Source organism: Tursiops truncatus, chromosome 11 (genome assembly GCF_011762595.2).
Source record: "Tursiops truncatus isolate mTurTru1 chromosome 11, mTurTru1.mat.Y, whole genome shotgun sequence".
Lineage (NCBI taxonomy): Eukaryota > Metazoa > Chordata > Mammalia > Artiodactyla > Delphinidae > Tursiops > Tursiops truncatus.
In genome coordinates this window covers 86551718-86572699 of record NC_047044.1, presented here as the reverse complement: position 1 = coordinate 86572699, position 20982 = coordinate 86551718, and the positions used below count along the sequence as shown (strand labels likewise).

Genomic DNA, 20982 nt, shown 5'->3' with positions numbered 1-20982 from the left:
GGGTTTATACCAAGTTCTTAGATGATTCTGATTCCAACCAAAGTCTGAGAACCACTGTCTTGGATGTGTTATAGTGGAAAAGTACATGAGGCTGTCATGAGCTGCTTGCTGAATGCAAATTAAATCAGAATTCCCTCTGGAAGCTATCTGTACCTCTAGTCATTCCGATGTTTCTCAAATTGGTGATTCTTCCTATCTATGTCTCAACAACCATTTTCCTGTGTCTCATTCATTTACATCCCGAAAAACTAGTGTTCTTATCACCATTCCATGATCATTCCACCTCATTTTATATCTAAGTATAGTTAGGATGCCTCCTATTTTATTGTCATCCTGTGGATCATCAGGCAGTAATGATGAAGCTCTCAGAAAAGGACGTTGGCCTTGATACAGCGATGTCTTAATTAAGGAAGATTTTCCCCCTATTTCTTTAGATTTATTCTTTTCATTTTTGCCTTATATCCTTTCATGTTACTATAAATTATTTGACAAAACCTATATATTTGACATTTAGGCTTTTTATTTTCATTTTCCATTTCAGCTAATAATTTTCTTCATTCTTTTGAATTTTTTGTTAACATCTGAATATGCATTAAAAATGTGGAAAGCTTCATGTATTTCCATGTCATCCTTGTCAGGGGCCATGCTAATTTCTGTATTGTTCCAATTTTAGTATATGTGCTGCTGAAGCAATCACTCAGCCAATATTTTAGAAAATACATTTGCTGTATTTATGGATGTAATAATGGATTGTATATTAGTTTCCTGTGGTTGCTGTAACAAATTACCACAAATATGGTGGCTTAAAACAGCAGAAATTTATCCTCTCACAGTTCTGGAGGCCAGAGGTCCAAAATTAGTTTCACTAGGGCCTAAATCAAGGTGCTGCCAGGGTTGTGCTCACTCCAGAGGCTTGACAGGAAAAATCTGTTCCTTGCCTGTTTCAGCTTCTGTGGCTATAATTCCTTTGCTTTTGGCCACATAGCCAGCATCTTCAAATCTCTCTTTGCTGATCAGAGAAGAAAAAGAAAAAAAAGGAATCCAAATTGGAAAAGAAGAAGTAAAGCTGTCACTGTTTGCAGATGACATGATACTATACATAGAGAATCCTATAGATGCTACCAGAAAACTACTAGAGCTAATCAATGAATTTTGTAAAGTAGAAGAATACAAAATTAATGCACAGAAATCTCTTGCATTTCTATACACTAATGATGAAAAATCTGAAAGAGAAATTAAGGAAACACTCTCATTTACCATTGCAACAAAAAGAATAAAACACCTAGGAATAAACCTACCTAAGGAGACAAAAGACCTGTATGCAGAAAAGTATAAGGCACTGATGAATGAAATTAAAGATGATACAAACAGATGGAGATATATTCCATGTCCTTGGGTTGGAAGAATCAACCTTGTGAAAATGACTATATTGCCCAAAGCAATCTAGAGCTTCATTGCAATCCCTATCAAACTACCAATGGCATTTTTCACAGAACTAGAACAAAAAATTTCACAATGTGTATGGAAACACAAAAGACTCCAAATACCCAAAGCAATCTTGAGAAAGAAAAACAGAGCTGGAGGAATCAGGCTCCCTGACTTCAGACTATATTACAAAGCTACAGTAATCAAGACAGTATGGTACTGGCACAAAAACAGAAATATAGATCAATGGAACAGGTTAGAAAGCCCAGAGATAAACCCATGCACATATGGTCACCTTATTTTTGATAAAGGAGGCAAGAATATACAATGGAGAAAAGACAGCCTCTTCAATAAGTGGTGCTGGGAAAACTGGACAGCTACATGTAAAAAACGAAATTAGAACACTCCCTAACACCATACAAAGAAATAAACTCAAAATGGATTAAAGACCTAAATGTAAGGCCAGACACTATCAAACTCTTAGAGGAAAACATAGGCAGAACACTATATGACATAAATCACAGCAAGATCCTTTTTGACCCACCACCTAGAGAAATGGAAATAAAAACAAAAATAAACAAATGAGACCTACTGAAACTTAAAAGCTTTTGCACAGCAAAGGAAACCATAAACAAGACAAAAAGACAACCCTCAGAATGGGATAAAATATTTGTAGATGAAGCAACTGACAAAGGATTAATCTCCAAAATTTACAAACAACCCATGCAGCTCAATATCAAAAAATCAAATAGCCCAATCCAAAAGTGGGCAGAAGACCTAAATAGACATTTCTCCAAAGAAGATATACAGATTGCCAACAAACACATGAAAGAATGCTCAACATCACTAATCATTAGAGAAATGCAAATGAAAACTACAATGAGGTAGCACCTCACACCAGTCAGAATGTCCAACATCAAAAAATCTACAAACAATAAATGCTGGAGAGGGTGTGGAGAAAAGGGAACACACTTGCACTGTTGGTGGGAATGTAAATTGATACAGCCACTATGGAGAACAGTATGAGGTTCCTCAAAAAACTAAAAATAGAACTACCATATGACCCAGCAATCCCACTACTGGGCATATACCCTGAGAAAACCATAATTCGAAGAGTCATGTGCCACAATGTTCATTGCAGCTCTATTTTCAATAGCCAGGACATGGAAGCAACCTAAGTGTCCATCGACAGATGAGTGGATAAAGAAGATGTGGCACATATATACAATGGAATATTACTCAGCCATAAAAAGAAACGAAATTGAGTTATTTGTAGTGAGGTGGGTGGACCTAGAGTTTGTCATACAGAGTGAAGTAAATCAGAAAGAGAAAAACAAATACCATATGCTAACACATATATATGGAATCTAAAAATAAAAATGGTTTTGAAGAACCTAGGGGCAGGACAGGAATAAAGATGCAGACATAGAGAATGGGCCTGAGCACACGGGGAGGGGGAAGGGTAAGCTGGGACGAAGTGAGAGAGTGGCATGGACATATATACACTACCAAACGTAAAATAGATAGCTAGTGGGAAGCGGCCACATAGCACGGGGAGATGAGCTTGGTGCTTCGTGACCACCTAGAGGGGTGGGATAGGGAGGGTGGGAGGGAGACACAAGAGGGAGGAGATATTGGGATATATGTATATATATATAGCTGATTCACTTTGTTATAAAGCAGAAACTAAGACACCATTGTAAAGCAATTATACTCCAATAAAGATGTTAAAAGAAAATCTCTCTTTGCTGTATCTTCACATTGTTTTCTCTCCTATGTATGTTTGTTTCAGAATTCCCTCTGCCTCTCTCTTAAAAGGATACCTATGATTCCATTTAGGGTCCATGAGAAAAATAAGGATAAACTCTTCCTCTCAAGAGCCTTAACTTGATTGCATCTTTTGCCGTATAAGATGATACATTTGTCCTTTGGTATCTGTGGTGGATTAATTCCATCCCCACCAACCCTGCAGATACCAAAATCTGAGGATGCTCAAGACCCTTATGTAAAACGGTGTCATATTTGGATCTAACCTATGTACATCTTTTAAATCATCTTAAGATTACTTATAATAGCTAATACAATATAAATGCTATGTATATAGTTGTAAATATAATGTAAGTGCTACATAAGTAGCTGCAAGTGAGCAGTAAATTCAAGTTTTGCTTTTTGGGACTTTCAGGATTTAAAAAAATATATTTTCAGTTGCAGTTGGTTGCATCCGTGAATGCAGAACCCATGGATATAGAACCCATGGTTACAGAGGATACAGAGGGCCATTGTTTTCACAGGTTCTGGGAATTGGGATGTGGAATATATTGTCAGGGGCCATTTTTCAGCCTACCTCAAACATGTCCTCCAGCCTCCCTAGTGTACTAGGACAGCTTGAAAAATACACAGATCTCTTTGGACTTAATTGTACCAGCTCTGAGCTAAATCTAATTGCTGGGAACTTAGAACACCACTGAGTCCATTTGTTTGAATGAGGGTTTTGGAAGGGTCACATGATAAATGGAATTCTGATATGAAATATCACACCCTGAGTTCGTCCTCTGGATTCTCCCAGTTCCTCAGTATAAAGCTGAGATAGATACCATGAACAACCAGCTGAATCCCCATGTCAGCCCCTCGCCTAAGAAAGTAGCACCATTTAGTAGGAACAGCCCTGTGGAAACTCCCAGAGCTCCCATCCCCACCACTGCCATTCCCATTGACAAAATGAATTCTATTCTCAATGCCTATTTCATTTAATCCGAGTTCAGAGTCTCCGGTGGAAGAATCTATTTGGAGAAGCCTAGGTTCTGTGCCAATACCCTAGGTGCTAGTAGTGAAAGGCAGAGGAGTGGGTTTTTGTTTTTTTCAGGTTCTGTAGTGGGAGAGAGTTCAACAACAATGTATACGATGAGGCATTCTCCAGGTATAAAAAAGTAGTTCAGGTTCTAGGCAGCCGAAGAAACACAAGTGTAATTTGCTCAAGATCATAAAATGAAAGAGCTGAATTCACTGTGCAACTCCTACTCTACAACAAACACTGTCACCCTTGGTAACTAAAAGGCCCATGGTAGATATTGTATATGATTAGGTAAATAATGATAATATTTTGAATTTATATTATTTCTCAACAAACAGACTAGCAAATCCTGAACTACTTTAACACGTTTGCCCTTTAAAAACTTAGTCGTTTGAAGAAGTTTATTACCTTATTTTGCAGATGACTAAACTGAAATAAAGAGAAATTAAATGACTTCCCCACGGTCCAACAGTCAGTAGTAGGTTTACCGTTATTTGTTTTTCCTAACTCTGTTTCAACACACTAGTGTCTATTGCCTGCCTTCTGAAAAGAAAAAGATTAGGAGACAGACTAAACACTTTGAAAGTGAATGATATGTTTTCCTCCCTGAAACTTTTTGTATGATGCAGGGGTTAGTAACAGGAAACCTGAAATTTAGGAGATATAGAAAATAATAGATTTGGTCAGACTGGAGGATTAGAGCTAAGTTAAATGATCATAGCTTTAAATAATGCAAAGTCCAACTTTTTTAAATGGAAAGGTACTCTGAAAACTTCTTGGCATATTTCCGCTTCAATAATCCAACACCATCTGTGAAAACAAAACAAATATTATAGGCCTCCACTAAATGGATTACGTGTTTCTTAGCAGACACCTGTTTAGAGCACTTAGGTATTAGGTGATTCAGGGATCTCAAATGCATCCGTATCTACTGATTGAGCCTAGATATTGAATTTAAATGTCAGGGAATACAGTGACAGTTTTAGAGGGAAACTATAATGAAAAAATATTATATATTTTAAGCTCGTTGAATTTCAGATTGTCAAGGGCAGAGTTTTAATTCATCTGTACAGAACATTAACTTAGAAATGCTTTCACAAGAGAATTTTGTTAGGAATTGTGTTAGAACACTCATTTCCTCCCTGCTCTTTTTTCTTTCTGTTTCTAAAACAATTATTTAATTATTATTTTTAATAGCTTTAGTTTTGGGGGCAGTTTTAGATCCACAGCAAAACTGAAAGGAAGGTACAGAGATTTCCTGTATTGCCCCTTCCTTACCCCCATGCACACTAAGCCTCCTCTGTTGTCAGCACCCTCCATCTGAGTGGTACGTTTGTTACAATTGCTGAACCTACACTGACACATCATAATCATCCAAAGTCCATAGTTTACATTAGGGTTCACTCTTCATGTTGTACATTCTATGGGTTTGGACAAATGTGTAATGACAAGTATCTGTCATTATAAGATGGTACAGAGTATTTTCATTGCCTTAAAAATCCTCTGAGCTCTGCCTATTCATCCCTCCCCTGTTTCCCCAGCCCTGGCAACCACCGATTCTTTCACTGTCTCCTTAGTTTTGCCTTTACCAGAACAACATACACTTGGATTCATACAGCCTGTAGTCGTTTCATTGGCTTCTTTCACTTAGTAATATGTATTTAAGTTTATGCCTTTTCATTGTTCGATAGCTCATTTTAGTGCTGAATATATGTATTATATATATTATTTTCATTGTCTGAATGTACCACAATTTATCCATTCACCTACTGAGGGATATCTTGGTTGCTTCCAAGTTCTGGCAGTTATGAATAAAGCTGCTATAAACATGCATGTGCAGGTTTTTGTGTGGACATGTTTTAAATTCCTTTGGGTAAATGCCAAGGAGCGTAATTGCTGGATCATATGTTAAGAGCATGTTTAATTTTGTAAGAAACTGCCAAACTGTCTTCCAGTGTGGCTGTACCATTTTGCAGTCCTACCAGCAGTGAATGACTGTTCTCTTTGCTTCATTTGTTACCAGGAATTGGTGCTGTTAGTGTCTGCATTTGGGCCATTCTAATAGGTATGTAGTGATACCCCACTGTTGTTTTAATTTGCATATCCCTGATGACATATGATGTGGAACATCTTTTCATGTGTTTATTTGCCAGCCATATATCTTCTTTGGTGAAATGTCTATTAAGGTCTTTGGCCCATTTTTTAATTGGGTTGTTGACTTTCTCGTTGTTGACTTTTAAGAGTTCTTTGTTTATTTTGAGTAACATTTCTTTCAGATGTGTCTTTTGCAAATGTTTTCTCCCAATCTGTGGTTTGTCTTCTCATTTCCTTGACATTGTCTTTTAGAGAGCAGAGATTTTTAATTTTAATGAAGCCCAACTTATCAATTATTTCTTCCATGGATTGTATCTTTGGTGTTGTATCTAAAAAGTTCCTGCTGTATTCAAGGTCATCTAGGTCATCTGCTAGGAGTTTTATGGTTTTGCATTTTACATTTACTAGTAAAATTTTTAAAAGAATTTGTTTTATCCTTTGCAATACCCAAATAATAACATGTTGGCCTTTCTTGCATATGATACAAGGGCTGCTTGAGTGAAATTTATGCTCGTTTCTCCTCTTTTTTCAGTGTTTCTTGCTATGACTCATGTCACTGGAGGATTTAAAGGTATCTTAACTCATTAAAGAGAACAAGTTTAGGATGTGTTGAATATGTTACATGTTTTGAAAGCCAGCATAATGCTGGAATGTGTAAACATGCATAATATAAACAGTTCACAAAGCACAGTGTTCCTGGTTTGTTCAGCAGTAACTAGACTCTTAAAAGTGTGTGCTCCAGGGCATTGGAGCCTAAAATGTAAGAAGGAGGTGAGAACTTGAAAGGAATTGCAAGCAACTGAATACAAATAGATGTCTGCCCACCTTGTGAGAAATGACCCCTTTCAGTTTTCCTCTACATCAGATGCCATGTTTCACAAGGAATTTGGGTTCATAATTAGCCATTGGGTTCATAATTGGCCATTGTCGTCTCAAGTGGAATTGTCTTCTAAGCTGGCTGTGTCTATTTGGCATTTGAGAAAACATGAAGATTTCTTATTCAGGTCTGATCGTGATAACCTGGTATGCATGTTGCAGACAAGAAATCAATGGCATTCAGTCTCTGCTTGAGGTCAAGAGAAATTGAGGGTCTGAAGTAATAGAGGCAAAGAAAAAGGCATGTACGGAGTACCTTTGATATATACATCCAAGGTTTTGAAATTCTGGGCAGACCATCAAAATGTAACTCTATACGTAATCCCAAAGAAAGTATAAACGGAATATTTCCTTTTATTACCACTTTTATGTATTTTTCCCCAAGCTATAAATCCTAAGAACATTTTCTTGGCTTCAAAGTTTGTAAAATTAAATGTCCTAGATGCTTCAAATGTAAATCATCCTCTAATAGAATCTTAGAAGCTCAATTTAAATGCTCAAACTTCTATTCTGGGTTCTAGTAATATAAAATATAATGTTTCCAATAAACTTCAAAGACTGCTATTTTGTGTACCGGAGGTGTCTTTTATGCAGAGGTTTTGCTTTTATTAGTTTTATCTCATCTCTAGAACCTTGGAAAGAATGGCTGGCTTCACAGAAATGCTGCTTGACTTACAAAGTTTGACCAGTTGAGGAAAACAACCTTATGTAAGATGAAAGGGTGCTGGGGGACTGCATGGAAACCAGAGAAATGAGAATAGCTGGTGGAGAAACTTTCCTGTATGCTTCAGCAACTACTGCTCTAATTGTTCCATTTCTGCGGTTTACATCTATAGAGACTTCAGGAGCATATATATGAGAAAGTGTCACTCAAAGTGACAGTTTAAGCCACATGTCCCTAAATTTCCAGCAGAACCATGCATTCAAAATCAAGCCTTGAATGCACAAATTAACCAAAAATTCAAAACTGAAGTTTTGTCCTTAAAACTAGTTTGGCCAGCTACAGATGACTTGGACCTAAGATACCACGGGCACCGCATGAGAGATGACTACAGAGCATGTTTTGTTGTCAAGTTCATGATCGCCTGATTCATGTAGAAATAGAGCCCTCAGTTTGGTTCTCCACTACACATTTATTATTTTCTGAACTAAATTCTTTAACGATGCTAAATTCCAATCCTAAAAACAATATAGTACATAGAGTGGCAGCCCTGGGGATAGACTCCGGGATATAGATTACTCCAGCCTACTCCCCCGTATTTCCTTTTTCTTTTCTGTGCCTCAGTATCTTTAATGCTGGACCATTGATAGTGTCCAAATTGAGATCTCAGTTTTGAAGCTGGGAGAGTTAACATATAGGAGCCAGAAAACCATCATCAAAGGCTAGAGAAGTATCAGGGCTCAATAAGGGAAGGACAAGATTTTAAGGAGGGCAGATGGTAACAAAGTGTCAGCATTTGAATGATGTTTCCACATTCAGATGTGATAGAATGGTACAGAGTCTGGAGAGGGATGAACAAACAACAAAGGAATCAACAGGCATAATAATGCTACTACTACAGCACATTTATCTTATGCTGCTAAATGCACTGGGTACTTCCAGACTTCATTTGCCTTGACTATGCGAAACATTTCTTACAGTCGACTCTATTTTTAGAACCACAAGCCTTCTGGACGACAGTTTGCATACATTATTTTATTTAATATTCCAAAGAAGACTAGCGTTTCCTGTTTTTATCCCCACTTTCCATGTCGAAGAGACTGAGGCTCAGAGAAGTCAAGCAACTCTCTCAGTGTCACACACCCAGGTCTGTCTGACTCTCGAATCCTAGATTTTAACCCACACACTTTGCTGCCTCTTTTATACTGGACTGAGAAGGAAGTGAAGAGGTGAAAGAGGTGTGATACAAGGATAAAGAGACTGATTTTCTCTATGAAATATAACATTAGGTTTTAAATAATAGTTCATCAAGCAATCTAGAAGCACAGACGCTTGAGGTCAGATGGACGTGCTGGTGATGGCAAAAGAAAAGAGAGGGTAACTGAGATGCGGTTGGAGCATTGAAGAACTACAAGAGGATTTATTGGATGCTTCTTTTAGATGGATGTTGATGTTTCCTGTATTGGTGTTCTCAAAATGGGTGTGTAAGGGGAGCTATTGAAATAGGGAGAAATTGTAAGAATTTTAATCACTTACACAATTTTAATCAAATAGTTATATAATATTTATTATCAAAAAATGATATTTTATTTGATGTTAAATATACAAATTGGTCCTGGCTTCTTCACTTGGATGTACAAGAGACAATCATACGTGATGTACATTTCCCAACACATCCTGAAAAAACAGCAGGCATTTCACAACATAGGAGTTGTATTGGGATGTATCACAGTTTATTGATACCTGTACCCAGTGAAGCGGATTTATGGATTATAATATCCGGTCGTAATTATACTAACCCTTCCCCAAACTGACAAGTGTTTCTAAAAGATTCCTACTAAGAAACAATAGATTGAGAAAAATTAATAATGCAAAAACAAGCAAAGAAGACACTGGGCAGAGCTGCTCTCATTTCTACTCGTAGCTGTAAAGTGCTTGGTCAGCCTTCTTATAAAGTAAAATAAGGATGGTTAATCATACCAACATGTTCGTACCGCATTCCTCTCACTGAGATCATTAAAATTTTTGTACACTATAAAATGAAATAATATAAATTTATGCCATTTTATTTTCTCTTTAGGTTTGGAATTAAACTGTGGCCTTAGGGTAGGTCTGACAGTGTGGGATGGGAGGAAGCATCTCACTTTGGGATGGTCCCATGGGCAGTGGCAGTCTTGGAGGCAGATTCCAGGAATCAGCATGCTTGGTCCAGCAGGAAACACAACGTTTCTTATATGGGGTGTGCTGAGGTGACAGGCAGTGTTCCTAAGCGCCAAAGATGCTGTGAGTTGGTGCTTCACAGAGTCCACAGAGGACTGTACAAATCTGGATTTCTATTGGGGCAAATTCTTTACTTCATTTTCCCCCTTCCATAGTCTTTGAAATGTAAAAGGAAGATTTACTTGGTTGAATTGTATTCTTCCTTTATCTTAAGGATATGTTCAAATCCTAACCCCCAGTATCTGTGAATGTGACCTTATTCGGAAATAGGGTCTTCGGGGAAGATTAAGATGAGGTCATACTGGATTAGGGTGGGCCCTAATCAAATGACTGGTGACCTTATAAGAAGAGGAAAATTGGGGCTTTCTGGAGTTTTTTCAGCTTTATTGGGATATAATTGACATATAACATTGTTTAACTGTAAGGTGTACAAAGTATTGATTTGATACATACGTGTTTCAAAATGATTTCCATTATAGCATTAGCTAATACTTTCATCACTTTACCTAATTACCTTTTTTTATGGTGAGAACATTTAAGATCTACTCTCTTGGCAACTTTCAAATATACAATACAGAACTCTTGTTAACTATGATTACCATGCTGTGAGTTAGATCCTCAGAACTTATTCATCTTATAACTGAAAGTTTGTACCCTTTGACCAACATCTCCCCACTTCCCATACCCCCAGCTCCTGGTAACCACCACTCTACTCTCTGTTTCCATGAGTTAAGCGTTTTTCGATTTCACATGTAAGTGATACCATACAGTATTTGTCTTTCTCTGTTTGACTTGTCTCACTTAGCATAATGCCCTCAAGGTCCATCCATGTTGTCTCAAACGGCAAGATTTCAAGAAGAGGAAAATTTGGACACAGAGATAGACATATGAGGGAAAATGCCACAGAACACAGATGAAGAGATTGGACAGATGCATCTACGAGCCAAGGAACATCAAGGGTTGCCAGTAACTCCCAGAAGCTAGGAGAGAGGTATGGAACGGATTCTCTCTTAGAACTTCCAGTGGTAGCCAACTCTCCTGACACTCCTAGATTTTGGATTCTGGCCTCCACAGCTATGAGAGAATAAATTTCTGTTGTTTTAAGTTGCTTACTTTGTGGTAATTTGTTATGGCAGCCCTAGGATATTAATATAGATGTGTAGAAATCAACTCTCTATTTTAGGAGGAAGTTAATTGGTTTGCCCATTACGCATCCTTAATACAGAGCAGAATCAAGGCTAGCTATATGAACTTGGGCACATTACTGGGCTTCAGTTTCATCTAGAAAAATAATGTGTTAGAACCTAGAAGCAATTTAAATTTTTCTTCAACTTCTTGAAGTCAAAAAAGTGTGTGCTTAAATGTGCCCCTCCCCCCTTAAAAATAAAGCAGTTATTGTACACTACTCTGTTTTGAGCAGGCATTAAAACAACATAATTGATCTTTCCCTTCTAGAACGGTGGTTCTCAAACCTCAGTGCACATCAGAACCACCTGTAGGGCTTGACAGACCCTGAGCACTGGGTCCCACCCTCCAGTTTCTAATTCAATAGGTCTGGGTAGTTGTAGTTATAGCAAGTTCCCAGGTGGTGCTTTGCATACCACTCTTGAGAAACACTGCTCTAGTGCACGTTTTCTAAGCCTCCTCCTATTTTGATTTTGATCTGGGACGCTGTGAAGTTCTTGTGTGATAGTGCAGGTGTAACCAACAGCAAGACAGGGTTTGCACAGTTGCAGTTGCAGATATGTTTGGTAAATTGGGTGGGGGAAGATGAGGGCATTATTTTCTGAGTGCTTCTATTATCATAGTAAAGTATGGAATCATTAGCTGAGAGTGAGGAAGGCAGGGATAAGTATTGGATGTTTAAAAAAGGAGAAATAGCTGTGAAACTGTGGAGAAGGGGAGAATTAACTGATGAGCAAATGTTAAGTTTTCCGGGCAACTGTGAAGGCTCATGGTTAGAAGTTTAAAGTGAGATGGGTTAGCAATCTGGCTGGTTCTTAGTCAACCATATGAATCACTCATGTATAATCATGAAGTATGCAGAGATTTAATCTAACTAGAGTTGGGGTTCTGTGAATGAGAGAGAGGTTGGATGTCAAAGTGTTGAGATTATACACAAGGAAATGACAATGGTGATGGACCAGGGTAAGTGATTGTCCAAGTTAATGGACCTCATTCAAAGTTGGGATGCACAATTTTTGGAATTGGGGTATTAGAAATACAGGAGGTAGTGGTTGGATGCTTAGATTAGGTTTTTGTAGGCGATAGAGTAGTATCAATAAATCATTTAGTGGCATATAATGGCAAACCTAAGACTGGCTAGATGGGTAAATGTTAAATTTACTTTTGTCACTTACCAAGAAGTCCCCAGGTAGAAAATCCAGTAGACAATCCAAGGCTGGTATAGTAACTCATTGTTGGCCATCAGCTTAGATCTCTCCTCTCTCTCTCTCTCTTGTTCCCTTTCCTTCTCTCTCTCTCTCTCTTTTACATAGTGATAGATACAGTTTGTTTACATATTTATTTTCCTACTTTTAAGATTTGGCATCTATGCTTCTGAGAGTGATTAGACTACATTTTCCTCCTTTTTTGTAGTATCCTTCTAAGGTTTTCATTTAATAATATGCTGAGTGCATAAAGGAATTTGAGTAGGTTTTTTTCCCTCTATTCTCTGAAAGGATTTGTGTAAGATTGGTATAATATTTTCCTTAAGTGGCTGGAAGAATTCCCTAGTGAAGCCATTTGGACCTGGAATTTTCTTTGTGTAAAGGTTTGTAAATTAAGTATTCAAAATTTTAAGTGTAAAACTATTCACCTTTTAAATGTATTCTTGTGTTAATTTTGGTAAGTTGTGTTTTTCTAAAACTGTATTTATTTATGTCAGGAAGTTGTTTGTAGTCTCTTAGTGTAAGTTGTGGTTCCTGGACCAGCAGCATCAGTATCCCCTGGGAATTTGTTAGAAATGCAAATTCTCATCTTTTCCCAGACTTAATGAATCAGAGGTTTTAGAGCTGGGGTCCAGCAACCTGTGTTTGAAGAAGCCCTCAAGGTGATCCAGATGTGGGCTAAGGTTTGCAAGCCACCGCTCTTAGTTAAGCTTTGGGGGCATCCCACAACTTTGGGATGTAGTCTTTCCATTATTCTAATTTTATTCCATTTATTTTAATTTTTCACTGTGAATTCTTCTTTGCCATAAGAGTCATTTAAGAGTTTTGCTTAATTTTATTTTAAAACATTTTTTTAATTGTTAATATGTCAATCCCAATCTTCCAGTTTATCCCTCCTCTCTCCTTTCCCCCTTGGTAACTATATGTTTGCTTTCTACATCTGTGACTCTATTTCTGTTTTGTAAACAGGTTCATTTGTACCAGTTTTTTAGATTCCACATATAAGCGATATCATATGATATTTGCCTTTCTCTGTGAGACTACTTCACTCAATATTACAATCTCTAGGTCCATCCATGTTGCTGCAAATGGCATTATTTCATTCTTTTTTTTAATGCCTGAGTAATTTTAAAATATTTGTTTAATCTTTTTGTTTTGACTTCTAACTCAGTTTCACTGTGGTCAAAAAATATATTTTGTATGATGTTAGTCTTTTGAAATTCATCTTAACTATGGCCCAGGATACATTTGGTTTTGGTAGAGGTTTTACGTAAACTAGAAAAGAATGTATATTCTGCAGTTGGTTGTGTACAGTGTTCTATATGTTAATTATGTCCAGTTTGTTACATGTTCAAATCTTATATGTGCTTATTTTGCTTATTTTGTATCATTTTGAGATAGTTATGTTAAAATCTCTCATTATGATTGTGGACTTGTCTTTCTGAGTTTAGTTCTCTTAAAAATTCTCCTATTTTAAGGCTATATTATTCAATGAATAAAAACGTAGAATTATTTTATCTTCTAGCTGATTGACAGTTTTATCATTGAAGTGACCCTCTTTATCTCTAAGAATGCATTTGTCTTAGCTCTGCTTCATCTGATATTAATGTAGCCATAACAGTTTCTTTAAGTTAGCATTAGCATAGCTTAACTTTCAAATTTTTTTCTTTAAAATTTTATGTGTCATTATAATTAACGTGTGTCTCTTGAAAGCAGCATGCATTAGGTTTTGGGTTTTGTCAGATTTGAAAATTTTGTCTTTTAATTGAAGCATTTATTTTCATGCTCAAGAATTGATTATATGTTTCTTATTAATTTCACCTGCCCTACTTTCCTTTCTCTCCTGCTTCTTGTCTATTTTGGATTACTTGTTTTTTTCCTAATTCAATTTCTTCTTGTCTATGAGCTTATTAGTTTTGCATTTTTTAAAAACTCTACTTTCAGTGGCTAACCTATTGCAGCATGAATTCTTGACTTAATAGAAACTTTCTTATATTGATACTTAAGCAACTTCAGAAAATTCAAGGACTTAAAATACTATAACTCCATTTCCTCCTTCCAAATTTTTGTACTATTATAATCATTTATTTAATTCTACAAACATCTTAAATTCTACATGGCAATATTATTATTGTTTTATACAGTATTTATATAAATATGCTGTATATATTAACCCTTTATACTGCTATCTATCTATCATCTCTCTCTATCTCTCTGTCTCTCTCTCTCTCTCTCTATCTTTCTCTCTCTCTCTCTCTATTAAAATCTTTGCCTCCCAGAAGAGCTTCCTTGAGTATCTTCCCAAATTTACTGTGGACAGATTCTATCAATTTTTTTATCTGAACATTTTAAAGATTTAAAATATCAGTTTTTAAAGATAGTTTTGTTGGGTATAGATTTCAAGTTAGGCAATCATCTTTCAGTGATTTAAAATACATCATATATTCTCTTTTGGCTTCTATTTATTTAGCGGAGTCAGCTATCATTCTTATTGTTGCTTCTTTGAAGGTAGTGTGTTTGGTTTCTCTAACTGGTTTTAAGGTCTTTATCTTTGCACTTGGTCTTAAGTAAGTTTACTCTAATGTGTCTCATTGTGGTTTTCTTTATATTTATCGTACCTGAGATTGTTGTATTTCTTGACTGGTGGCTTCTAGTTTTCCAGGGACCTTGACTTCTCAAGTCTTTTCTTCTCTGCCTTTTCCCCCCAGCAACTTAGTTTGCTTTTCTACTCTTTCTCAGATGGATGATTAGACTGATGCAAGCTAAACCACAACCAGAAGTAGAGGGCTTGGGCATTTTCTGATTTCCTCCACCACTCTCAGTATTCTGGCTTTGAGCCTTAGATCGTTAGATCCTTACACTCTTCACTTTGTGGCTGCCAGTAGGCTGCTGCATCTCCAGGTCACGTCTGGTTCTAGGCAAGAAGAAGGAACAAATGAAAGACGCAGTACCTGTGGACTTGCATTTATATTTCGTGAGGTCACCATGTGGGACCCCATTCAGTGAGAGCCTGGGAAAAGCTCTTACCTTTTGTACTCTCCACTGTAGATGTGTACTGCTGGCTAGGCGGAGTTGGGAAGGCTCTTAGCCAACCATTAGTATCTGCCACAGCAGTGATCGGCAATGACAACATCTAGGTTTTAACAATGAAAGTGGATGACTCAGGTGGGATGGCAGATGAGATCACTGAAATCGAGAAAGTCAAGGAACTGAAAAACCAGAGTCTAAAATGGACATTTTAAATGGATATTGAAATCAGCAAGAATCAGATGAAGGAGGAAAAAGAAAACAGGGATTTGGTGCTAATACCTTTAATATTTATGATGATAGCTTACCTGAAAAAGAAGGTAAGGGATGGCATTACCTGATGTGTGTGTTTATAAGCAGCTGTGTATGTGTGGGAGTGTGTGTGTGTGTGTGTGTGTGTGTGTGTGTGTGTGTGTAGGTGGGGGAAGAGAGAAACGAGGGAGAGAGAGAAGAGAAAGTGAGAGGAAGGAGAGAGAGAGAAATATGGTCTAGAGCAGGGAAGATACCCACCATATGTTTCTACTTGAGGATTCTCTTGCAGCTCTCTCAAGAGGAGTCCTCCTCACACCCTCAACCATGGCACTGAAACAGCATCGATTCACTTTGTTTTCTATCGCTACTTTTCTGTGTCTCCCTCTTACCCTAAAAGTCACTACCTTTAAATCCATCAAACTAAACCACATCCTAACTCACCTTGTTGGAGACAACTGTAGGACCCCTAAGTCCCTCTTCCTCATTTCCTGAAGGTCTAAATTTCACGCTCAAGGGTACTGTGCACAGCACTGTTCCTCTCATTCTTTGTAGCAATTTCAGTATCTACATAGACAATCCTTCAAATATGCTGGCCTCTCAATTCCTCAGTCTCCCTTCCTCTAATGTTCTGGTCCTGCACTCTACCTTAAACATCTCCTGTACTCCTTCTTGATCATAACTTAAATCTTGTCATCACCAATAAACCAAACTGCTCCATAATCTCAATTTCAAACACTGTTTTCTGACCACAACCTCTCATCTTTCTAGTTTACTTCTATGATTATGCCAATTCTAAAAATTATTCTAGGGCTTCCCTGGTGGCACAGTGGTTAAGCATCTGCCTGCCAATGCAGGGGACATGGGTTTGAGCCCTGGTCCAGAAAGATCCCACATGCCGCAAAACAGCTAAGCCCATGAGCCACAGCTACTGAGCCTGCGCTCTAGAGCCCACATGCTGCAACTACTGAAGCCTGCCTGCCTAGAGCCAGTGTTCCACAACAAGAGAAGCCACTGCAATGAGAAGCCCATGCACGGCAACGAAAAGTAGCCCGCACTCTCTGCAACTAGAGAAAACCCGTGTGCAGCAATGAGGACTCAACACAGCCAAAAATAAATAAATTGAAAAATAAATAAATTGAAAAAAATAATTTAAATTATTCTACTCCAGATGAATCTACCAGCTTTTTACTATCTCTCATTTCCTTCAAGTTCTCATTTTCCTCCTTATCCAGCATAAATTCAATTGTCATTCACTAAAATAAATAATGTCCTTATTTTTCCATCCTTTTGTGTTGCCTACCAGGCATAATCCTCAATGTTCCACTTGGTCAGCACACGTCCAGCTGAGTGTGGCTGGAAACAACACAAAATCACGCCGACTGCTCCCACTTTATGACCACAGACCCTCATGTATATACCCTTAGCTGCCCACAATCTTAGAACATTTCTCTGTACCACTCATTCCCTACTATGCTAGATTTCTATTTCATATCTTTTCTCTGCTCAAATCTCCAACACTTCCTCTCTTACCTACTTTGAGTTGATGACCTTGCTCCTATTTCATTGAGAAAATAGAAGCCAGTAGAAGAGAACCACTGCACACTCCTAGAATCACACTTAACAATCTATCTATATCTGTGCCCATTACTCCCCTTCTCCTGTTAGTGTGAAAGGATCATCCACATGCCTATCAAAGGCCAGTGTTTCTACTTGTGCATCTGATCTCAGCCCTCTTGCTCAAGGACTTCACTGCAGCAAGCTTTGCCTCTTCATTTATCAGCATTACTCTCACTGCTTTCAAACCAACATGAGAAACAGATTTCAACACCTCTTGTCTGATTCTTAAAAATACGTTGAATCCCTTGGCCTTGCTGTGAATTGCTCATTTACTGTGTTTATGAAGAAATACTCAGACTTAAGCAAAATTTATAATATTGCTTTATTTCTCTCTTTTCAGAATAATGTTAAGCAGGGTTTAGGCAATGAAATTTTGTTTTAATGTTAACTTTAAAAAATACTATTAATCATTCTTATATAAGGATTACAGAGACTTTAAAGGGATAACATTCTCATTTTCCATTAAAACCACACTCAGAATTCTCATCAAAAACTTTCTGGTTATTAATCCAAAAGGACCTTCTTATTCTACTTGGAATCTCATCACTTTGAACTACTCTCTCCTCTGGAATGCTTTTGCCTGTTTACTCATCCCTCTTATCTCTCTTAACACTGCAGTGCTGGATCTTCAGCCTTTCCGTGGCACTTAAATGCTGGTGCTGTTTACTTCGACTCTAAGCAATCTCCTCTCCAAACTTTCCTTGTGTTAAATTGTTTGCACTCATGTCTCCATTCACTACCCCTGTGCTGCTGCTAAGTCTCAAATGGGTCTCTCTGGCTCAGAAAAAGAAACCCATGTGTCCACCTGCATATTGAACATTTGGACTTAGTTTACAGGTACCCAAACTCAACATGTACAAAACAGAAGTCATCATATTCTTCATCTGGCTTAGTGAATTACGTACCCATCTAACTACTTGCTGAAGCCAGAAACCTAAATGTCAACCTTGATATTACCTTCTCTGTCAATTACCCTGGGCTGTCAAATCATTCACTTGTTCCCACTCCCATTGCAACTACCTTATTTCTTGTCACCATCGTCTTTTACCTGATATAAGGCAATACACTCCTACCTGTTTTTCATGCCTCCAATCAATTTTCCATCTTCTGGACAGAATGGCCCTCCTAAAATTCAAAACTGGTATTGCAACTTCCCTGCTAGTGGTTTCCCACCACGCTTTGGATAAAATCCAGACTCCTTCATGTGACTTAATTTCCCTATCTGACAGCTCCTGTTTAACTTTGTAGTTCCATTTCTCATCATTCCTCCCAACTTCACCACCACCCCAATACGTTTTCTTCTGCTTAAATCGTACTTACTTTTTTTTTTTAACATCTTTATTGGAGTATAATTGCTTTACAATGGTGTCTTAGTTTCTGCTTTATAACGAAGTGAGTCAGCTCTACATATACATATATCCCGATATCTCCTCCCTCTTGCATATTCCTCCTACCCTCCCTATCCCACCCCTCTAGGTGGTCACAAAGCACCGAGCTGATCTCCCTGTGCTATGCGGCTGCTTCCCACAAGCTATCGATTTTACATTTGGTAGTGTATATATGTCCATGCCACACTCTCACTTCGTCCCAGCTTACCCTTCCCCCTCCCCGTGTCCTCAAGACCATTCTCTACGTCTGTATTCCTGTCCTGCCTCTAGATTCTTCATAACCATTTCTTTTAGATTCCATATATATGTGTTAGCATACAGTATTTGTTTTTCTTTTTCTGACTGACTTCACTCTGTATGACAGATTCTATGTCCATCCATCTCACTAAAAATAACTCAATTTCGTTTCCTTTTATGGCTGAGTAATATTCCATTGTATATATGGGCCACATCTTCTTTATCCATTCATCTGTCGATGGACACTTAGGTTGCTTCCATGTCCTGGCTATTGTAAATAGAGCTGCAATGAACATTGTGGTACATGACTCTTTTTGAATGATGGGTTTCTCAGGGTATATGCCCAGTAGTGGGATTGCTAGGTCTTATGGTAGTTCTATTTTTAGTTTTTTGAGGACCCTCCATACTGTTCTCCATAGTAGCTGTATCAATTTACATTCCCACCAACAGTGCAAGAGCGTTCCCTTTTCCCTTATTGTTTGTAGATTTGTTGATGATGGCCATTCTGACTGGTGTTCTATGCCTATTTTCAGGAGGATTTTTATCATAAAAAGGTGTTGAATTTTGTTGAAAGCTTTTTCTGTATCTATTGAGATGATCTTATGGTTTTTCTCCTTCAATTTGTTAATATGGTTTATCACATTGATTGATTTACGTACATTGAAGAATTCTTGCATTCCTGGGATAAACCACACTTGATCATGGTGTATGATCCTTTTAATGTGCTGTTGGATTCTGTTTGCTAATATTTTGTTGAGGATTTTTGCATCTATGTTCATCAGTGACATTGGCCTGTAGTTTTCTTTCCTTGTGACATCTTTGTCTGGTTTTGGTATCAGGGTGATAGTGGCCTCATAGACTGAGTTTGGGAGTGTTCCTCCCTCTGCTATATTTTGGAAGAGTTTGAGAAGGATAGGTCTTAGCTATTCTCTAAATGTTTGATAGAATTCGCCTGTGAAGCCATCTGGTCCTGGGCTTTTGTTTGTTGGAAGATTTTTAATCACAGTCTCAATTTCAGTGCCTGTGATTGGTGTGTTTATATTTTCTATTTCTTCCTGGTTCAGTCTTGGAAAGTTGTGCTTTTCTAAGAATTTGTCCATTTCTTCCAGGTTGTCCATTTTATTGGCATAGAGTTGCTGTAGTGATCTCTCATGATCCTTTGTATTTCTGCAGTTTCAGTTGTTACTTATCCTTTTTCATTTCTAATTCTATTGATTTGAGTCTTCTCCCTTTTTTTCTTGATGACTTTGGCTAATGGTTTATCAATTTTGTTTATCTTCTCAAAGAACAAGCTTTTGTTTTATTGATCTTTGCTATTGTTTCCTTCATTTCTTTTTCATTTATTTCTGATCTGATCTCTATGATTTCTTTCCTTCTGCTAACTTTGGGGTTTGTTTGTTCTTCTTTCTCTAATTGCTTTAGGTGTAAGGTTAGGTTGCTTATTTGAGATGTTTCTTGTTTCTTGAGGTAGGATTGTATTGCTATAAAGTTCCCTCTTAGAACTGCTTTTGCTGCATCCCATAGGTTTTGGGTCATCGTGTTTTCATTGTCATTTGTTTCTCGGTATTTTTTGATTTCCTCTTTGATTTCTTCAGTGATCTCTTGGTTATTTAGTAGTGTATTGTTTAGCCTCCATGTGTTTGTTTTTTTTACAGATTTTTTCCTGTAATTGATGTCTAGCCTCATAGCACTGTGGTCAGCAATCATACTTGATACGATTTCAATTTTCTTATATTTACCAAAGCTTAGGGGCTTCCCTGGTGGCACAGTGGTTGAGAATCCACCTGCCGATGCAGGGGACAGAGGTTTGTGCCCCGGTCTAGGAAGATCCCACATGCCGCGGAGCGGCTGGGCCCGTGAGCCATGGCCACTGAGCCTGCGTGTCCGGAGCCTGTGCTCCACAATGGGAGAGGCCACAACAGTGAGAGGCCCACGTACCCCAAAGAAAAAGAAAAAAAAATTTTACCAAGGCTTGACTTGTGACCTAAGATATGATCTATCCTG

The 20982-nt window shown here is 37.8% G+C and overlaps 1 long non-coding RNA gene and 1 other non-coding gene across 2 annotated transcripts in view; one reads left to right on the top strand and one right to left on the bottom strand.

The window, feature by feature from the left end:
- The window catches only part of LOC117314279 (uncharacterized), a 305123-nt gene that overhangs the window by 167330 nt on the left and 116811 nt on the right, over nucleotides 1-20982 (top strand). Inside the window, exon 3 of the long non-coding RNA XR_004529022.2 lies at nucleotides 10873-11058. This is a non-coding gene — a long non-coding RNA (uncharacterized lncRNA). The remainder of the gene's footprint in view (nucleotides 1-10872; nucleotides 11059-20982) is intronic.
- On the bottom strand, nucleotides 595-697 carry LOC117314335 (U6 spliceosomal RNA). Its single transcript, XR_004529087.1, has one exon. It is a non-coding gene; the product is annotated as a U6 spliceosomal RNA (small nuclear RNA).